The sequence below is a fragment of the Sphaeramia orbicularis genome, chromosome 6, assembly GCF_902148855.1.
Source record: "Sphaeramia orbicularis chromosome 6, fSphaOr1.1, whole genome shotgun sequence".
Classification (NCBI taxonomy): domain Eukaryota; kingdom Metazoa; phylum Chordata; class Actinopteri; order Kurtiformes; family Apogonidae; genus Sphaeramia; species Sphaeramia orbicularis.
Window position 1 is genome coordinate 32,904,601 of NC_043962.1, and position 21,589 is coordinate 32,926,189.

A 21,589-nucleotide genomic window follows, 5' to 3' on the forward strand; every position below is an offset into this window, starting at 1 on the left:
TCCAAAGGCACAAAATAGTCACGTCAGGTATTTAAGACATTTGAAAACCCTTTTGAAGAGGGTCATTTTCGACCACTGGTACAAAAAAATTGTAAGGACTCGGTATGAAAAAAAATTGAGATTTTGGTCAAATTCTTTTTGCTTAAAAACACTTCTAAAAAATCTATATGGCATCAAATAGTCACTTTTGATGTATTTCAGACATTTCAAAACCCTTTTGAAGGGGGTCATTTTCGAACCACCGATACAAAAAATCGTAAGGAATGAAAAAAATATGAAAAAAAACAAAAATATGAAAAAAAATTGAGATTTTGTTCCAAAATTTTTTTTTCCTTAAAAAACACTTCTAAAAAATCAATATGGCATCAAATAGTCACTTTTGATGTATTTTAGACATTTCAAAAACCCTTTTGAAGGGGGTCATTTTCGGACCACCGGTACAAAAAATTGGTAAGGATGAAAAAAATGAGATTTTGGTCCAAAATTTTTTTTTGCTTAAAAAACACTTCTAAATAATCCCTAAGGCATCAAATAGTCACATGTGAGGCAATTTCAGACATTTCAAAACCCTTTGAAGAGGGTCATTTTCAGACCACCGGTACAAAAATTCGTAAGGACGCGGTATGAAAAAAAATTAGATTTTGGTCCAACATTTTTTTTCCTTAAAAATACTTCTATACAATCCCAATGGCATCAAATAGTCATATATAAGGTATTTCAGACTTTTCAAAAACCCTTTTGAAGAGGGTCATTTTCGACAACCGGTACAAAAAATCTTACGGACGCGGTATGAAAAAAAATGAGATTTTTGGTCCAAAATTCTTTTTGCTTAAAAACAATTCTAAATAATCCCAAGGCAACAAATACTCACATGTGAGGTATTTCAGACATTTTGGAACCCTTTTGAAGAGGGTCATTTCTACCACCGGTACAAAAAATTGTAAGGACGCGGTATGAAAAAAATTGTGATTTTGGTCCAAAATTCTTTTTGCTAAAAAAACACTTCTAAAAAATCCATAAGGCATCAACTAGTCACTTGTGATGTATTTCAGACATTTTCAAAACCCTTTTGAAGGGGGTCATTTTCGACCACTGGTACAAAAATCGTAAGGAATGAAAAAAATATGAAAAAAAAAGAAAAATATGAAAAAAATGAGATTTTGGTCCAAAATTTTTTTTTCCTTAAAAATACTTCTAAACAATCCCAATAGCATCAAATAGTCACATGTGAGGTATTTAAGATATTTCGACACCTTTTTGAAGAGGGTCATTTTCGACCACCGGTACAAAAAATCATAAGGACGCGGTATGAAAAAAAATGAGATTTTGGTCCAAATTTTTTTTGCTTAAAAATACTTCTAAACAATCCCAATGGCGTCAGTTAGTCACGTGTGAGGTATTTAAGATATTTTGACACCCTTTTGAAGAGGGTATTTTTCGACCACCTTTAAAAAAAAATTGTCAAGGACGCGGTATGAAAAAAAATGAGATTTTGGTCCAAAATTCTTTTTGCTTAAAAATACTTCTAAACAATTCCAATGGGAATCAAATAGTCACATGTGAGGTATTTCAGACATTTTGAAACCCTTTTGAAGAGGTTCATTTTTACCACCGGTACAAAAAAATTGTAAGGATACAGTATGAATAAATTGAGATTTTGGTCCAAAATCTTTTTGCTTAAAAACACTTCTAAATAATCCATAGGGCATCAAATACTCCACTTGCTATGTATTTCAGACATTTCAAAACCCTTTTGAAGGGGGTCATTTTCGACCACCGGTACAAAAATTGTAAGGACGCAGTATGAAAAAAAATGAGATTTTGGTCTAAATTTTTTTTTCCTTAAAAATACTTCTAACAATCCCAATAGCATCAAATAGTCACATGTGAGGTATTTCAGACATTTTGAAACCCTTTTGAAGAGGGTCATTTTTGAACACCGCTAGAAAAAATCGTAAGGACGCGGGTTATGAAAAGAAATGAGGATTTCGGGTCAAAATGTTTTTTGCTTAAAAATACTTCTCAAACAATCCAAAGGCATCAAACAGTCACAAGTGCAGGTATTAAGACATTTGAAACCCTTTTGAAGAGGGTCATTTTGACCAACGGTACAAAAAATTTAAGGACGCGTATGAAACAAAAAAGAGATTTTGGTCCAAAATTTTTTTCTTCAAAACACGTCTAAATAATCCAAGAGTAAACAAATAGTCACATGTGAGGTATTCAGACATTTTGAAAACCCTTTGCGAAGAGGGTAATTTTCGCACCACCAGTGAAAACAAATCGACGTAAGGACGCGATATGAAAAAAATGAGATTTTTGGTCCAAATTTTTTTCTTCAAACAAACATATAAATAATCCAAAAGGAAACAAATAGTCACATGTGAGGTATTTCAGACATTTTTGAAACCCTTTTGAAGAGGGTAATTTTCGACCTTCGGTGGAAAAAATTGTAAGGACGCGATATGAAAAAAAAATGAGATTTTGGTCCAACAATTTTTTTTCCTAAAAAACTCTCTAAACAATCCAATGGCATCAATTAGTCACATGTGAGGTATTTCAGACATTTTGAAACCCTTTTGAAGAGGGTCATTTTCGACCACCAAAAAAAAAAATCGTAAGGACGCGGTATGAAAAAAATTGAGATTTTGGTTCAAAATTCTTTTTGCATAAAAACACTTCTAAATAATTCCAAAGGCATCAAAAAGTCACATGTGAGGTATTCAGACATTTCGAAACCCTTTGAAGAGGGTCATTTTCGACCACCGGTACAAAACATCTTAAGGGTGTGGTCGGAAAAAAAATTAGATGTTGGTCCAGAATTTTTTTTTGCTTAGAAATTGTTCTAAATTTTACCAAAGGCATCATTTAGTCACTTTTGAGGTATTTCAGACATTTTGAAACCATTTTGAAGAGGGTCATTTTTTACCCACCGGTACAAAAAATCATAAGTATTAAAAAAATAAGATTTTGGTCCAAATTTTTTCTGTTTTAAAATACTTCTAAACAATCCCAAAGGCATCAATTCGTCACATGTGAGGTATTTCAGACATTTTTAAACCATTTTGAAGAGGGTCACGTCACGGCGGACGAGCAGTTGGTTCGTTCAGAGGCCTGACGCCGATCGAATGAAAAAATAAAAAATAAAAATAATAATAATGATAATAATAATAATAGTAATGAACGAATAAAACGAACGAAATGAATTTAAAAAAATATCTATATTTTTTGATTTTTTTTTTTTGTGTTCCCATAAATAAAGTTATTTTGTTGTGTCCTTTCTGTCTTTTTTTCTTTCTTTCTTTCTCCTCTCTCTCACGCTCTGCTCTCTAACATCTTTCGCCGCCGACACCCTAGGCGATGTCCCTTTAGACAGTATATGCCGAACAAGCCCGCCAAGTACGGGATCAAGACATGGGTAGCCTGCGACGCCAGATCCAGCTACGCTTGGAAAATGCTTGGTTTTCACCGGGAAGCCCACAGCCGCCTCTGGTAAAACTGCCTCCATCCTCAGTTCAACAGATTCTATCCTTTAGTAGAACTGTCTGTGTCAAGAGTGGGACTTCGGCAATTTTACAAGCTTTTCAAGATGGCGGCTGATTCAAGAAGAAGAAAATTCTACACAGTTTCTGACGTTACTTCCATATTCAGGGCTCCTCCCTATTGGTAGGTGAAGATGTTTACTATAATATACTAAATATTGCAAAATATTTCATCTTTTTATTCAGTCTTTTTAGTTAAAATTTCAGTTTAGGAATTTAGCTAAAAAGCACAAAAAGTGGAAAGGCTCCATAATCTATGGCTTTTACAAGTGATAAGCTTTCTGTTAACTCTTTTATGTCTTATCAAACAATATTTGAACAAACAGTATTGTTTTTGTGTAATTTTCTCCACTGTACATCATCTAATTAAGAAAGATTTTAATACTGTATTGTAATCTACAATCTAGAAAAAAATCACAAAGGATCCTCTTACTTTTGTGCTTTTAAACTAATGAAAAATTTCAGTAAACATAATATGAGTAATCATAAGATGATTTGACTGGTATTATAGTACGCCTGTTCTGCTATGTTTAGAGGACACTTGCAAACCATTTTGGGAATCCTAGATATAGCTTAATACAATTGACCACAAGGAAATTCATGTTTCTCAGAATGATCACACATTTTTGAAGGGTTTAGATATTTTTTTTCCATTTTGGTAGGAGATGCACTTGACAATGATGACACCAACCTGTCCTCATCTACTGAGGATGACAATGAGACTGTCATTAAAGAGATGATGCAGCATGTTGATAATGATGCAGCATCAGCTCCCATGGATGATGTTAAAGATGCCAAGCAGACACATCCACACTGGTACGACTCCTTTGTTGGTGTGTAAAAGAGACGTTAACCCAACAATCAAAATGAAGATGAGTCAGTGTAGGTGGAAACAAGTGACAAAGATTTATTGAACAAAAAACCCAAAAACTAACAAATGATCAATAATGTGGAGGAGGGAAGGGACAAGGGGTTGTGCCAACCAAAATCAGAAAAATACAATAAAATGTGCCTAAACTGATTCTGTCCTTAAAACAGAACTTAAACCAAAAACCCTGACTCCTTTCTAAAAAAAGAACTTAACCAAAAGATAAAGACAGAAGTGGCACCAACCTATAACCTAATGCATCTATACAAAAGTGATTTACGGGTAGGAAAGTGTATAGGGTACCCTGACTGACCTAAGCCCACAACCTCACTCCACACATGATTAAGCATAAGTCAGTGTAACAGGCAGAAGACCATGAGCAGCAGCTCCCACAGGCAGACAGAGGAAAAGAGAGGACGTTCACTGCAGGTATGGTCCTTTTACAGGAGTGCCCTGGGATGGGACTAGCCACCACCACCACTTCCCACAGGTGCAGGCCAAGCAGTGTGATGGCACCTGGAGAGCAGACAGATGAGAGGAGAGAGAGGAGGAGGGAAAAACCCACAAACACTCCTGCACTGGATTACTGCCTGGCATGTAACACACCATGAAGAGGAGATATCAAATGATGATGGTGATGATGATGATGATGTCATTCAAGATCCGGACGATACCCCAACCTGTGATGAGTCCTCTGCCCCTGAAAATGAAGACAGCCTAACTATGGTGGCAACAACTTTAGAACAGCAGCATGAGGATGAGGATGTTGATTTAAAAAATACAGGCAAAAAGAAAAGAAATAAACGCCTTAGTCCAAGAACATGGAAGCAAAATGAATCCAAGCAGAAAACGTCTCAAAGGAATGTCATACAAGAGCAAAGGTGGCAAAGAAAGAAGTGCAAAGGCTGTGGGTCCTCCCTGCAACTCCAAGTTCTGTCAGCGAGTCTCAACTCGAGACTGCCAAGTCCTTACAGAAGAGCAGCGGCAGTGGGGATTTGACAAGATTTGGGCAATGAACACCTGGGAAGAATGTTGGTTACACGTCACCACTTTGGTCACAAAGGTTAACATAAAGCAAAGAAAAGTTGCTGAGGGATCCCAACACAATTTATCATTGTCCTGCACTACTGAAGCTTGAAGATGGAACAAGTGTTCAAGTGTGCAAGGCCACTTTTTTCCTCTACACTTGGTCTCCCTGAAAGAACCATTACAAATGGCTGAAGACTCCCATCGACCCTGAAAAACAAGCAGTTGGCGCCATCTAAATCTGGACCTAAGAGTGGCAAGCAGACAAAGGTGAACCTGATGTGAAGGATTTCATTAAGAACTGGTTGAGGGACCTACCCAGTGTTGATTCACACTACTGCAGAAGCACGCTACCTACAAAGACAAGAAGTTCCTTTACCCAGGCACAAACCATCTCCCAACTACATCGTGAATATCAACAGGCAGCTGCACTGCTGGAGTGAGGGCTGTTGGAGCCCAATATTTCACGGCTGTTTCCATGAGGAGACTATTCCGTATTTACTCCACGTAAAGATCAGTGTGATTGTTGTGCTTCATTCAAACATGGAATTATCAGTAAGGCTGCATATGACGCACGCGTCACCAGAAGGATGAAGCGAGGCAAGAGAAATCCGGACAAGGATTCTGCTAACGAAGAGAAGTCCGTTTGGACAATGGACTTGCTAGCTGTGCTACGTGTCCAAAAACCCAAGCCAGCAGCCTGTATTTCAGAACAAGACTGCAGGTCCATAACTTTACCCTTTTCAACTTCAGATCAAAGGAAGGCTACTGCTATGTTTGGGACGAATCAGAAGGTGACCTGTGTAGTGAGGTGTCTGCACATCTTCAGTATCGTCATTTTGAAGGTGTGATCAAAAGGCCATCCAGAACTCAAGGAGATTATAGTATGAAGCGACGGCTGCGGTTATCAGAATCGCAATGCATGTGTGGCGAATGCATACTCTGAGCTTGCAAGGAAATCTGGGGTACTAATAACACAGAAAATACCTTGTTGCAGGTCATACCAAATGGAGTGTGACAGCATGCATAGTACTGTTGTCTTGAACATGCCAGTAACAGTAAATCTCAAAAACCACAATTACATTGAATTTGCCGCGTCAGACATCTTTATATTTTATACACCGGGTACTCTTTCCACTTTGCTCTGACTTAAACTGCGTGCCCATGCAGAACACGACACCAGTGTTTCTCCCTTACTCCAATACTTCCGTAAAATTGACCGTCCAGTTAAATCCGGGCTGCCCAGAGGGGGGTCACGTAATTTAAACTCACCACTTATGTTTCGGATGGAAGGACCAAACCAGGAGAAATGGAAGAACTCACCAAAAAACAAGACAGGTTTTAAAAAGTTAAAGCAATTGTTTGTTTTTTTGCTTCAGGCAAACATAGGAAAAGGTTACAAAAAGGAAAGAAGTCAGTTATCAATTAGTCTAGCATCAAACACACTATTTGTCCCCCCCTTGTCTAATCTCGTCATCACAATTTTATAGTCTTCAGTCCCTTGGAAGACTTCCATATTTGGTACATAATCTCAATGATTGGTTGAACACTTGTTGCTGGGTAAAACATGTCACAGCTTACGTCAATAACTCCACGTTAGCTAATTCTAACAAAAAACACATTAGAAAGTTCACCTGAGTTAATCACACCTCGGTTTGACATTTGCACCAACAGTTTAGCTTACAATGCATAGTTAAACCACAAAGAGTTTCCGTAAGTACATCCAGTTCTAACACTTGAGCAATTCTTGACCACAGAAAGTCCCTAAGTTCATAATCAAGATGAACTCAGCTCACTTTTACCACAAAGCTGCAAGATAAGATCTTTTCTGACCTTTTCTGAGTTCAGCACACTCGAACCTGACTGACCGTTCAGTACAAAGGAGGACACACATCTGCAAAATAAAAGATGCTTCAAGCAAAACAACCTGCAACATTACTTTTTGTCTTCTCCATTTTGGTTCATGATGTATAATATTCACCTGACATTGTAGAGCAAAATTTAAAGTCACATTCAACTACCATTTAATACGATCCGTATCACAATTGAACGCAAAATAGTTACACATATCTTCACTCCAAGAGACTATGTCATTATACTCCAGACTGCAAGAATCACGCCATCACCTTACCATGTGAAAGTAATCAAGCACGATGAGTTACTGAAACTGAATGGATCTTACTTCTTTAGCATCAGACCAGGCAAAAAAGCTGGAGACCCGACTGTGCATGACTTCCGGGCTCTTCAGTTTAGCAGTGAAGGCAAGGTCCATTTCAGACTGTCCTTCTCAGAAGCCTCTGTGTGGGAAGAACTGCCACAAAGGGTACAGGTGCCAAATGGGCCAATGGCATGGATAAGATTGTTTCCATGTGCTCTGCCAATCAAGGAGAGAAAGTTCCAGGACCTCCAGTCAATGAAGTCCATCATGCCTGTCGAGTGTCATCACTTCTTTGACAATTTGCCACACTAATAGGGATCAGTCAAGAATCCAGCAAAGAAGAGCTGGAAGGAGAAGTGAAGAAATGCACACGCCTCCTCAGCATTATGTTTAGTTTGTTAGTTATGCTTTATTCCTGACAGAGTAGAAGGTTTAAAATTGCCTAAGTCACAAAGGCATGTTCGAAAATTTGCCTAAGTCATTTAATTCTCTCATGTTCCATGTTTGACTGACCTTGTTGTTTGTATGTCAATAGGCATCTGTTGTTATAACTGTTTCAATTAAATTGTTAGTAAATATTCAACAAATGGTTCAGTTTTTTGTGTTTCCTGAAAAATCTGAAAAAATGACTTAGGCGATTATTTTAAGAAGGCGTCGATGTTTATTGACAGATATTTGTCACAGATAAGTTTTCAGGAATTTTAATAAATAAGTATTTTTCCATTTTAATCACACAAAATAAATGTCACAGAGAAAAATCAAACCGTCCGAAACAAAATATAATTTCCCTTCCAACAACTTCAGTTGTACATTAAGTGCATGTTTTCAACGCAACACTAAGCCTTTGACATACAAACTTTGGGCGCCAAAACATTGACAAATGTTTTAGAAATCATTAGACGGAATGTGTGACTGTTCTCTATGTGATTGTAATGATTTAAAACATTCAGTCTGTTTATTCACAAGATGCAAGGATATAAAAGTTCAACTATCAATCATTTACACTCTGTTTATTATTAGATTAAAGTCAAGGTATCTGTGTTTTACTAGATCTCTGTTACAGGTGTGACGTGAAGGTAACGGCAGAGTTTTTCCTGCTGTATAAATTCTCCCGCAGAAAGGCCAGTGTCTTCCTCCAGGCGTCTTCCTGAGCACGAGAATGAGCCACCGTCTCCCCACCCCACAGAACCACAACTGTACACAAACAGGACACATTGATTCTAGTGTTAAGTATGTATGTATAACTGAAGCATGCAAACATTTTCTTCAGGTGAACTTACGCAACTCATTTGAGCCGACTGGTTTGAACCTGCTGGCTCGAGTATGTGGCGTATACGGAGGTTCGATCAGGTGACCAGTGTTTGCGTATGACAGGAGGGTTAGTAGGTGACTGTTCCCCGCCTGCTCCATCATCTCCTTTATCTGACAAACAAAGGGTTAAAGAAGTGTATAAGAATATATTTTTAAGATTCAATGACATAATAAACACATGTCAACAGTGTATGCTTCTTGGTTAACAGTTTTTTACAAAAAAATATAAATGACCAGTTGATTAAAAAAATGTAAAAAGTATAGCTTTTGTCCTGACCACCATCTTTTCACTTAGCTCTACTTAAAGCTTAGGGTAAAAAAAGATGTATCAGTGAAAATATTAACCATATTTCAGGAGGAAATCTTCTGTATGCTATAAAATTCAGTTGGTTTTCAACCTCAACTTGAAGGTTTCACACTTTTTTTCCAGCCTTTTTCTTTGTTATTCTTTCTCTTTGGCATCCTTTTTTACTCAAGTTGATGGTTAATATTTATCCTGTTAATATAATAACCACTATCCTCAAAACAGAATATGACCCTTACTGTGAACTCACATCTTGTGCAGATTCAGGGGCTGCCCAGTTCTGATCGTCCTCACCTACGATCAACAGTAGAGGGCACTGCAGACGTCCAACCTGCAAAGAAACAAACATCATTTGGTGCTGTCTGCACCTGCTGCAGCTCTGAACATTCACAATGACAAAACTGCTAGAAAAAATAACTAAAAACAACAGAGGGGACTTAACTAGAATGTTAAAATAACAGAACACGCTAACTATCATGTTGTTTATCCAAGTGTGTTACGTCATGTTGCTTTGAGGGTTATCGTTTATTCAGTTTCTGGTTCTTATTCCATTAGTACCCGTGTGCATGCATGCAGTGCAAGGCATGGCATTACAGTACGGGCAGCAATATATCTGTCATATTTATCATGACTGATTGACTACCTGACTGACTTATTATCATGAAACTTTGAAAAAAATGTTCCCAGAGCTTTAGACATAGACCCAAATATATTATTGCAAAAATGTGCAGCCTGGTCTTGGAAGATGTGCTATGACTTCCACTGCACAGTCCACTGCGTGGATTTAGTTAAAATTGCAAAACCTGCCAAATTGTCCTTCCAGAATGAATGGAACCATGTTTAATTGCTACCATCCCACGTGATTAACCTACAATCATGATGCCAATATGAAAAATGTGTGACCCAGCACAAAGAATATGTGTCATGTGTGTCATGTGATGTCATACATGTGTCTGCTTGTTTGATTCAAATCAAGAGTTCACATGTTTGTATTCACACCTAAAAAAAGTCCGAACTTTCCGGGGAAACAACCTGTGGTTCATTTTAAACGGACCAAAGTAGGTGTGAATACACCTAAAGTAAAGGTTTGATGAATAGTCAAGCTGCTTCAAACTCCCATCACTGCTACTGTTAGAAAGGTCAAATGATCTGCCAATTTTGATGAATTTATTGAAAAAAGGGTTCCCCTGCCATTCAAGGTGAAGACATGTTTTGAGGTCTCACAAGGAGAAAAATAAAGGTCTAGACACAGGAATGGTTAGACTCACATCCGCTTTCATTCCAGGATCGTGGGGGACTGGCAGCACCACATCGTGCCAGATTACTTCGTTCTCTTCACTGCTGCGCGTCTTTTCTGACTTCCTGATTGGATAGAAACAGAAGACATAGTTGTTTAGTAGGAGATAGGAATTGGTGAGACATTTCAGTCAAATCACTGGTGGTGTCCACAGAGAAAATACAAGCATTTCTTACAGTTTTACTTTAGTTACTGATACCAAATCAACTTACGTGTCAAACATTATGAAAATCTCTTCAACTGTTGCATTAACTGGTTGGATATCGACTCCCACTGATACACACCGCACAGCTGAGCTGGAGGATTAAACCTAAACACACTCTTTTGATATTTAGATATTAACATAAAGTCACCTCCAACAAAAATCATTCAACTAATGTAATAAAACAGGTTCATACAGTCAAATAGGGAAATGATCTATGTGAAAATAGTCACAAAAAATTAACTTTCCTTTCATTTCATTTGTCTCTCTGACAAGTACTGTTGCTGTGGTGTAAAGACAAAATTATGAAGAATAAGAGAAATTTAAATTTGTAATCTGTATTTCTGAGGCATATTCTCCTTACCTTCATGACTTCGGAGTAAACAGCCATCTTCAGGGTCATAGTGGTACCGAAAGAAAGACCCATCATGGCGATCCTGCTGCCGCTGACCTGTGGATGCTGCTGCAGGAATTTGTAGGCTGTCTACAAGAAGAAGACAATCAGTTTTAAAGAGGACACAGCATTGTTAATGCTTCTAAATATCTACAAACTGTGACTGAGATGAATAGCTTGTACTCTAGTTTTGGATTTGTGGGACTAATGATTGATAAGCTGAAGTTTTCATAGTTTTCATAGGCAGTTTGTTTTCAGTTTCCTTATCTGGCTTTGGCTGCAGAAGCTGTGATGCTTTAAGATCATATTATCGTTTTAAAGCTTCAATGGGTCATATTTAGTGACATCTAGTGGTGAAACTGCATATTGTAACCTATGAATAAGCCCTCACCTTCACCTTATCTGGTAATGTCCAACTGAGCCTTCACAGAAGTCCATACATTTTCTACAGTACAGTGTCTGGGTGAATGTGTGCTTTTATGTGCTTCTGTTCATAATGGTACTGTGTAAAAGTTTATCTGAGGTTTATATGACCACCAGATTTCACAGACACATAAACACAGAAGATTATTCCCATTACTTTAGACTAGGGTGACATTCATATCCTTGAGACTTGCAATATTGACTTCAGAAAGAAGATGACGCCTTCACAGCCACTACGGATCAGAAGGAGTGGAGGAGGTGGAGGACTATAAATACCTGGGTGTGGTGATCAGCAACAGACTGGACTGGAAATCTAACACTGAGGCTGTATATAAGAAGGAGGATGAGCAGACTCTATTTTCTGCAGAAGCTGAGATCCTTCAACATATGCGACAAGATGTTGGAGATCTTCTATCAGTCTGTTGTGGCCAGCGCCATCTCTTTGCGACTGTTGGGGCAGCAGCATCAGAGCCAACAATACTAACAGACTTGATAAAGTTATCAAGAAGGCTGGGTCTGTAGCAGGTCTCAGGCTGGACAATTTTAAGACCATGGTGGAGAGGAGGACACTAAAGAAACTGATATCCATCCTGGACAATGATGAGTACCCTCTCCACCACACACTGGACAGACAGTGGAGAAGCTGCTCTGCTGTCGAAAGGACAAAAGCAGGAAATTTTTCCTGCCATATTCATTTCACTGTACAATAACTCACATCCATCTGATGTCTCTGGTCATTAATCTATTTGCACTTAACTCTATAAATAAACATACCTAATCTTAATCAAACATGTCTTCGAAGTCTTCTGATTTACATGAGGACCACAGAACACATGCAGTTACATGGAGGTCAGTGTCTGCAGTCAGTGCTTGAATGTATCGAACAAAATCATGTTAATGCCAGAATGTGACCACAAAATTACATCAAATATTAACAACTCTAGTGCGGAAATACTGCATAAGTAGCAATTACTTTCATCCATCCATCCATCCGGGTTGTGGGGGCATCACCCTGAGCAGAGAAGCCCAGACTTCCCTCTCCCCGTCCACCTAATTTCTGTCACTGCTTTCAAAATTGATTCATTTATTAATCCCTAATGCTTAATAAAATAACTCAAATAACCTCAAAGTAGTCGTTTTCTACCATCTTCCCGGTTTTCAAGGTGATTTTAGGCGTCAGGTAGTCGAGGGCTAGGGAGGCAAAACCATGAGAGGCCAGCAGTGCTGAACGATACTCCACCAGCTGACCTCCACCCCCCCAAAGGTCCAGGACTCCAGGGAAAGGTCCAGGTCCTGAAAGTCACATAAAGATACATTGTGAAGCCTTCAGTCCTGGTGTTCTCCAGCTGTTCTCTTTTAATCATACAACCATAGGACGACTTCTACCACTGTTACTTTTTTCAGTCCACAGTCTCTCCACCACTTTCCAAACTAAAATGCTTCAACAGCTACAGGATAAAAGGTCATGGGGATTCACTACATGTCATTTAAATATGAAGTATGAGTTTCATGTATCTAGTCAGGGTCTCCATACCATAGAGTATGAACTCAGGGCAAACAAAGCCCTGATGATACAGACAAATCTACTGCTCATTTGAAGCTGTGAACATTTTTTCCACTACTATTTCTATAACTATTTATATTACTCTTTTCTTTCCTTTTTGTCTTTTAACATTTCTTAGATGTATACATTCAGTGTTGTGCTTCTACTGGAACCATAATTCAGTAAAGTTCTATCGAACCTAATCTAAGATGAGCAACAGCAGAGAAGTAGCAAAAACCATGTGTATAAAGACAGCCAAATGAGAGGCCGGTCTAATCTGTAAATGAAGACCTGTCTCTATTTCCTGATATTACCCACTCATATCTATGCACATATTTATCAAATTTTCTACCCATGTTGCTACACATTTGCAGACCTATATCTCTGAAATCTTAATACACACTCCAATTTTAAGATGATGGTGTGTGCGGATGCAGCTGTTGTTGCCACAATGAGAGGTAACACTAGTAATTTGTTAAACCATTTACGTCGGCACCACACAGCTATTATATTCTCCTGAGTATTTTTTCATATCACAATACATATACATAAGGTTATACATAAGGTATACAAAAGGTTAAAAAAATCCCAATGTCAGTTTTTTCCAATATCATGCAGCCCTATCACCTCACCCGAAAAGCCCTCCACATCACGAGAGACCCCACCTACCCATCTCACAGGCTCTTCAGCCTCCTCCCATCAGTACAGAGCCTCCAGGCCAGGACCAGCAGACTGAAGGACAGTTTCATCCACCAGACTGTCACAAAGCTGAACGCCCTTCCTGCTCTGCCCCCCCTTCTACCCCTCACACACTCAAACCCTAGACTCTCACCCCCCCACACACACCAGTCTCAGGGACTGCTCCAGCCACTTGCCACTTTATTACATATTGCACATATTGCACATGCTACTTTAAATCAGTAACTTCTGTTACCAATAGCTCAGATGTTTAACTTCACTGTGGCCCCTTTACTGTCTATTTATTATCTCTTCAACCCCCCCGCTATTTGTTGATTGTTATATTGTATGTTCATAGTTATACTGTTTAGTGTTTATAGGTTATAGTTTTTTGGGGGGGGGGGGTTTCCCTTTTTTTTTTTCAAATATCTTCACTTTGCACCGTGGGGCCTTAGTTAACTCTTTAAGTGCCAGACAGTTAAGGGGCTAATAAGCCTTAAAAATGCCACAGAATTTGGCCGTTTTTCAGTATTTCGCGTCGTTTTTATAATATTTGAAGAATCCTGCAGAAAACCGCTCGGTAACATCCGACCGATTGCTGATTAGATTCAAAACGCACCGGACGCAGCCGATTCATTATTGATCGTAATTTGCATAATTTATAATAATAATAATAATAATAATCTTTATTTATATAGCACTTTTCATACATTAAAAACTGTAGCACAAAGTGCTTTACATATCAGTTTAAAAATCAGTACCGCCCCCCACCCACACCCACCCACTCACCCGCACACACACACACACACACACACACACACACACACAGACACACATATACATGCAATCCCACAAGCTCACACATACTTAAGAAGACTGACTGAGCACGGGTAGACCAGAACAAAAATGTACAAGTAAAAGTAAAAGATCAATTTAGGAGGCGCTGTCTCAGGGAGCCTTCTGCACCAGGATGCAGCCGCCGACCCCAGCGACCAGGCACCAGCAACACAGCCCCGCATCCCAACTAGTGGGAGAGGGCCAACTGGGACCCCCACCCACCAGAAAGGAGCGGACCCCAGTGAGAGAAGGCGCCACAGCCCCCGGAGTCCACAGCCGCCCCCCGGCATGGAGGGCTCCCTCTGATGAAACACCGGAGAATAAGAAACATTAAAAAGATATAAAAATATTATTCGGTCGCGTGACCTCAAATTCCCGTCTGATTGGTCTCAAAAGGGGGACACAGAAAGAACGTCATCGAAATGTGAGAAAGAAATGGGGGTGGATGGTTTGTTTGTACACAAATGTGGCGTGTTCTCCAAAGCCGATCTGATCGGACCGTGGCACTTTAAAGGTTGTATTCGTAAAGCCGATTTAATCGGCCCATGGCACTGAAAGTATTAATTTAATTTCAGTTTTCTGTATGCGATGCACATATGGCAAAAACTGACAATAAATCTGACCTAACTTTTCAACTTTGTGGGAAACAGTGTAATTACACAAATGAATCCCCAGAGGAAATTCCTAAAGTGAAGCCAAAACCTCTTGATTGCCCTCTACTAAAACTACTTTTTGGTACTATACCCATGGGCTGTACTGATAGAGAAATCCACTGGCTACATTATACATGTTCCATCTATCACTGGTTTGGACAAAACTCCCTCTATGTAAAGTTTGGTCCTACCTGGGGGCAGGAAGAGGGTGGCAGTGAGGTTTGACTCTGTGACAGGGATCCTGCGGACCCCCGGTGCCATGTACCAGCGCTCCACCAGCACACTGGCCAGCTGCACCTGATCCACGAATACAGTCTGGTGACCCTGGTACACTGAGATGGTGACCTCCATAGGAGTCTGGACATTCATCTTCCGAAACCTGAGGGAAAGACGGCGGCGGTTTACATAAGTAACAATACAATCTCCTGTTCTTAGTTTTATATCCCCTTTGTTAAGATAATGTTGATTTTGGACATTACTTGCAGCAATTTCACTAGAATTTATAAGTCTGATAATAACAAAACAGGTAGATCTGCAACACACTAGGAGCAGAAATTACAGATAAGTACATTCTCTGTGTTAAAAGGTTCAGCGTGCGATATCTATCATTTAGCAATGAAGTTGCAGACTGCAACTAACATAATGCCTCTTGTCTCAAACTCACCTACAGTGGTTACAATAAACATGAAAGGACCTAATTAAAGTTTGTGTTTGGTTGGTCAGTTCTGGATATTTCAGTCAAAGGGATAATAACTCCTCCTCCTTGAATTGCCATCTTGCTGTGGCGGAGAGGTTTGAGTGCCCAAATGATCCTAGGAGCTATGTTGTCAGGGGCGTCAGCCTCTGATAAGGTCTCCCAAGACAAACTGGTCCTAGATGACAGGGCAACCAAAGAGCGATTCTCAACCCTAATGATCTACCAATACATCACCCGGCCAACACAGGTACGTCTCAAAAAATTTGAATATCGTGAAAAAGTTTGATATCTTTTGTCACTCATTTCAGAAAGTGAAACCCATATATTATATAGACTCCTTAGACACAGAACGAAATATTTCAAGCCTTATTTCTTAAGATTTTGATCTTCATGGCCTACAGATAATGAAAACCCAAATTCTGTGTCTCAGAAAATTAGAATATTGCATAAAATCAAAAAAAGGATATTTTAAATAGAAATGTCAGGCTTCTGAAAAGTATGTACGTTTCTATGTTCTCAATACTTGGTTGGACCTCCTTTTACATGAATTACTGCATCAGTGGGTCGTGGCATGGAGGTGATCAGCCTGTGGCACTGCTCAGGTTGAATGGAAGCCCAGGTTGGTTTGATAGGGGCCTTCAGGTCATCTGCATTGTTGGATCTGGTGTCTCTCATCTTCCTCTTGACAATACTCCATAGATTCTCTATGGGTTTCAAGTCAGGTGAGTTTTCTGGTCCATCAGTCACAGTAACACCATTGTCATTGAACCAGCTTTTGGTACCTTTGACAGTGTAGACAGGTGCCAAGTCCTGCTGGAAAATGAAATCAGCATCTCCATAAAGTTTGTCAGTAGAGGGAAGCATGAAGTGTTCCAAAATGTCCTGGTAGATGGCTGCGATGACTGTGGACTTCAAAAAACACAGTGGACCAACACCAACAGATGTCAAGGCAGCCCAAATCAGAACCGACTATGGAAAGTCCAAAGTCCTCTTTTCAGATCAAAGTCAATTTTGCATGTCATTTGGAAATCAAGGTCCCAGAGTCTGGAGGAAGAGTGGAGCGGCACAAAATCCACATTGCTTGAAGTCCAGTATGACGTTTCCACAGTTTCCCGGTTTCTTTTGTTACTTCCTTCACTCGCTCTAACCCCTAGCGGAGCTGGGTTGTAACAATGATTGTACAATAACAAAACCGAATTAGTAATTTACACTTCATTAGTTTGCTCTTAATCACACATATTGGACCACTAAGTACAGTAGTGGTGTAAAGTACTTTGTTCCATCTCATCCCTCTAGTCCTACCTGAGGTGAGGTTTGCTGCCTGGAACTGGTCTGAGGCTCCACAGTAACCCCATTGGTTCCACACCAGAATAAGTCCCACCCACACTGTGATCCTGAGAAACTGTAAAACAACAACAGAACATTTATGGATTGTGGAGTGAAACATGTTCCTGTACATTTCAGATCTGCAGTGAGACTTAATTCACACCATTTACTGTTCCAGTGGCGTCTGCAGTGTAGTGACCAAATGCCTCCCAGCTGTGTCCATCTTCACTGTGGTGGAGGGAGTGGATGGTCATCTGGAAACCAGGTGGGGCGTTTTGCACCAGGACAATGAACTTCTCATCCATTAGTGCTCTGGAGGGCTGGACCGACAGCTTCACACAGTGCTTCTTCTTATCCATCCTTACCTGAAAAGAAGAACAAACCTATGATGGTCTGGCATCTCCAAACTTGGACAATGAAACCAAATCTGACTGGTAATGGAGGCATAGATCAGACAAATTCACAAAGGTGAAGACTTCTTTTCCTGTTTTTGGACTTGTGCTGGGTCAGAGTGTTAAGGCTGCTGCATTTCTAAAGCTGCACAAGAAAAAAACCCCACCAGAATCTGTACTAAAGTATCACTGTCCTATGAGCACTATGTTTCTCTAAATACATCACGGATGTCAAACTCTTTGTAGTTCAGGAGCCACATACAACCCAATTTGACCTCAAGTGGGCCAGACCAATAAAATAAGAGCAAATAGCATAATAGCCTAAAAATACAGAGAACTCCATTTTTTTTTTGCTTTGTTTTAGTGCAAAAGAGTAAAATTATATATATTTTTTTACATTTACAGCTTATCCTCTCCCAATTTTTTTTTTTATAACCTTACCAACCATGGACAACCAAAAATTTCTTAAGAAAAAATAAGTGGATTTTAACTATATCATGTCTGAGTTTATCATTTGCATATGTGCATTACAACACAGATCACCGTGGAAGGAAATTGGAGTTTGAAACTGAAATGATTTTAACACCCTGGACTGGTTATATCTTCAGTATAATTTTTGCACTTTGCATATTCATCTCACGAGCCAGATCGGAACCTTTAGCAGGCTGGTTTTGGCCTGCAGGCTGCATATTTGACACTCCTGCTTTACATGAACTCAGAAAAACAGGAGGAAGGAGTAGGACATTTCTTCATGTTCTCCTTCATTCATTTTAGTGGCTAATTCTCCACAAACTAAATAAACTCAAAATCAAATGATCACAGATGTAGCTAAGGATATCATTTTGGGCAGGGAGACAGAGGACTGTTTTCCGGGAAAACCGTCTAATTGTGCAGTTTCTTTTACCAATATGCAGACCGACAGACAGACAATGGACCATGGCGTCTGCTGCCTTTCTTAAAAACATGTCCTCTTCCAGGTGTCTGTCTGTCATATCCCTACATACCTACGGTATATGTGTAGGTATGTAGAGGTCCACCAGGTGTGCTCTGGGCAATAACAATAACCATCACTTGAATTAACAAAAATATTGACTGTAATATGGTAACCAAACAAACTCAGAGTATATTACACAAATTATTTCACAAACACTACACACTAAATATAGTGTAATTTTACGCCTTAAATATCTTAAAGACAATAAATAACATTCTGTTTATCCCAATCACTAAATAAAAATATTTCAAAATAAGTGCTTTTCACTTGAAGAGAATGTGAGAAGTACAATATTCACCTCAGAAATGCAGTTGAGTGGAAGTATAAAGTTGCAGACAATGAAAATACTTTAATTTGTTCATAGGTGCAGTATTGGAGTAAGAGTGAGTACTTAGTTCCATTCCAACAGACTACTACTGTTTCAAATAATAGTATGATCATAGTTGGTATGCAGGGATTGTTGCAAGTAAACGGTTAATAATGGCTAAGGTTTAGTTTCATGTCCACTCCCCTTTTACAGCTCTATACCAGTGCTACATACAGGTAGGACTGCATCTGTAAGTGGGTCAAAGGTTATAGTAAATATGACAGAAGAAAACACACTGTAACACACGGACACAGATTAAGTACTGTCACATGTAATAATATTTACTATCTAGTCCTGATTACACTGTGCATAGCTCTGTATTCAGGACAGACCTCCATTAGTAATCATTTAAAACCAAACACATGGTCTGAACAGTCTGAATATCCTACATACTCATGCTAGGTCCATACACTTTCTCTGAATTTTAGCTCCAAGTCCAAAACTCGTCGCATTTCTTGGGGTTCGAGTTGGTAAATTACGGAGAATGAGACCTGACCTCAGGGCAGTTCCAGTCCAGGGTCCTTGGCAGCTTCTTCTGATGTTAAGGTGCTACAGTACAACACACTATTACATAAATGTATTCACATACAGGAATAGTACAAAGCTAAACATTAAACTTCTCTGTGGTACACAATGACCTATGCCAAACTACAGCAGCTTCAGGCTCCGCCCACTGAGACGTCACCATGCAAATTAGGGTTCCTGTGCAACGTCATCGCAGATATGCGCGCGCAGCCGGGGAGCGGAAAGCGGTACATTTACAAACAGTCAAACAGCAGAAGAAAATGAGCACAAGAGTTAAACTGTTCATGTACAAACTGGCAAAAGGAAGGAGGGAAACTGTAGAATTTACCGAGGGGATCTCATCCGTTTGCCTAAAGAAGATTATGGCTCCAGCCAGGCCATTAAAAGGGCTCACAATATCAAACATGACAAGTTTGCCTGGCGGAAGGATTATATTATTATAATACAATGTCTACATCAGAACAAACATGAATGTTTTTTAAAGCCTTTTTGTTTCCACATTTATATAAAAGCTTTAAATAAAGTTCAACATCTTTCAAAAACTAAATATTTGATTTTGTTTTAAGAACGTACATTTGTGAATGAAAGATTTAGCAAGTAAGAAATAAATTAATTGTAAAAAAAAAAATAATAATAAACTTTATTTATTTTTTTCCTTTTTGGGGTATCTGCAAAAACTAAATAATACATTTTTCCACGACATGACAAAGTTTCGGAAAACATTGTTGATAATGAATCTACTGAAGTCCCTCCATAGTTTCTTGGTGTATAAACAATGTCAAAATAGGAGCAGCACAGTCTCTAGATCACAGGTGTCAAACATGTGGCCCTGGGGGCCAAATCCAGCCTGCCAAAGGGTCCAGTCCAGCCCTTAGGATGAAGTTGTGAAATGCAAAAATTACACTAAGATATTAACAATCCTTTTAGTTCAGGTTCCACATTCAGACCAATTCAATCTCAAGTGGGTCAAACCAGTAAAATACTATCATAGTAATCAAGAAATTCTCACAACTCCAATTTTTTTCTCTTAGTAAAGGTAAATATTTTCATGTATTTACATTAAAACAAAGTATAATTTCACAAAAAATGTGAATAACCTGAACAAATATGAACCTGAAATGTTTTAAGAGAAGTACAATGTTAACATTATTCTGCCTGATATCGAATGTTTTGTGTATTTGTAGACCCACAGTGATGAACATGTGGAAATGATAAACTGAAGCACAATATTGTTAAAATCACACTTATTGTTTCAGTTTGTTCACGTTATTATTGTTGTTTGAAAGGATGGTTTGTAGACGTAAACATTATATTATTATGTTATTATTTTACTGGTTCGGCCCAATTCAGATCAAATTTAGCTGAATGTGGCCCCTGAAAGAAAATGAGTTCGACACCCCTGCTCTAGATGGTCCCCATAAAAAGAACAGTTTATGTTTGTCTTTTTTGAATTTCATCATGTAGTGGTTCTTTGTGACCCAAACATGAGCACTCTTTCCTTGAAAATGGCAACATCTGGTCTCAGAAAATAAAAAAACAAAAACAAAAGAAAACAAACAAAAAAAAACAGCTGTTTTTGGTCTGTTTTTCCATCTCTGTCAGGTAGTAACTTTTTTATGTTATTAAGAAGAGAAGATGAAAATCAATCCGTTTTGTAATTTGGTTTATCTGTTTTGACACTGAAAAAGAAAAATGTCTTGAAATTAAATTTTAATTCCTCTGTTTAAAAAAAAAAATCAATTACCCACTAGTTTTTCTTTTGTTTCTGAAAAGAAAATTCACTTACCAAAAGATACACTGACTGAGCTGCTTAGGCTGTTGATATAATTGGTCTGAGCTATCTCTGTCCCAGACCTAGCTAATGAGCTATCAGATGTGTAGTGCAACGTATATTTACAGTGACATAGGCGATTTTTGGGTTTTTTTTTCCTTCTAAATGTTGGCAGGCCATAAAGTAGCCTTGCTGTAAACATTTTCACTTTGTCTTTATTAGCATTCACTAACATAACCATCATGCTCCTGATATTCTAGACATCCAAAATAACCATCACA

The 21,589-nt window shown here is 38.8% G+C and overlaps 1 pseudogene; it reads right to left on the minus strand.

Moving 5' to 3' along the window:
- Positions 1-8,517: 8,517 nt before the first annotated feature.
- On the minus strand, positions 8,518-19,655 carry LOC115421256 (peroxisomal succinyl-coenzyme A thioesterase-like; annotated as a pseudogene).
- Between the last annotated feature and the right edge of the window lie 1,934 nt (positions 19,656-21,589).